The sequence below is a fragment of the Hippocampus comes genome, unplaced genomic scaffold, assembly GCF_001891065.2.
Source record: "Hippocampus comes isolate QL1 unplaced genomic scaffold, H_comes_QL1_v1.1 scaffold242, whole genome shotgun sequence".
Classification (NCBI taxonomy): domain Eukaryota; kingdom Metazoa; phylum Chordata; class Actinopteri; order Syngnathiformes; family Syngnathidae; genus Hippocampus; species Hippocampus comes.
Genome location: NW_017805385.1, coordinates 204,528 through 205,247, shown reverse-complemented (window position 1 = coordinate 205,247; position 720 = coordinate 204,528). Strand labels below are relative to the sequence as shown.

General features: G+C 39.0%; 1 long non-coding RNA gene across 1 annotated transcript in view; it reads right to left on the bottom strand.

Moving 5' to 3' along the window:
- Positions 1–441, bottom strand: part of LOC109517621 (uncharacterized) — a 20,403-nt gene extending 19,962 nt beyond the window's left edge. The window contains exon 1 of the long non-coding RNA XR_002168585.1: positions 430–441. This is a non-coding gene — a long non-coding RNA (uncharacterized LOC109517621). The remainder of the gene's footprint in view (positions 1–429) is intronic.
- Between the last annotated feature and the right edge of the window lie 279 nt (positions 442–720).

Here is a 720-nt window from a genome sequence, read left to right as displayed (position 1 = left end):
GGGGGGGGTAGAAGTGCTGTGAGCTCAGTGATAAGGTAGAGATAGAGCCTTGGAATCCGTTCCTGAAAGCGTTGAAGCTCAGAAGTAGCAATTCTCTTCACTTCATACTTGTGTAGCCTTCGTGCCCCCTACGTCACTATTGTCATGTTGCTGCAAAAGGCTGATAAAGCTGTACAAAGCTGCACAGACATTTTTTATGTGATTCTGCCGAATGGGAACCAAAGGAAAATTGTAACCTCCACTCTCAATTACGTGATATGCATTATCCTTTCATGTTTTGTACGCGCTGACCATTGGATTTGATCATTTCATTTGTATTGAAACACGGCATGAAATGATTTATGACCACTAGGGGACAGAAAGACTCCAACAACAATCGCCCCACGTACATATCTGATTCTCGTTCATTTTGTATAAACGAACAATCACCTGTTGGCAAGGGCAATTAAGCTCCACTTCAGACTGACGTTATCATTGGTTTACTAGTTGTCTGACCTCCTTTTTCATAGAGCGTTTTAAATTGAAACTGCCATAATTTCTCCATGGTGAATGTTTTCGACACAGTGCATTTCAATTTAAATCCTGGTACATCATCTAAACAAAGGGGTGACCTCACTTTTCACACTTCAGTAGGCCGCAACACAAAAGATTATTTTTGGCACAAAATTATTACATTATTCATCTATTGAAATTAATAATCTTAAATTTTATTTCATTCAT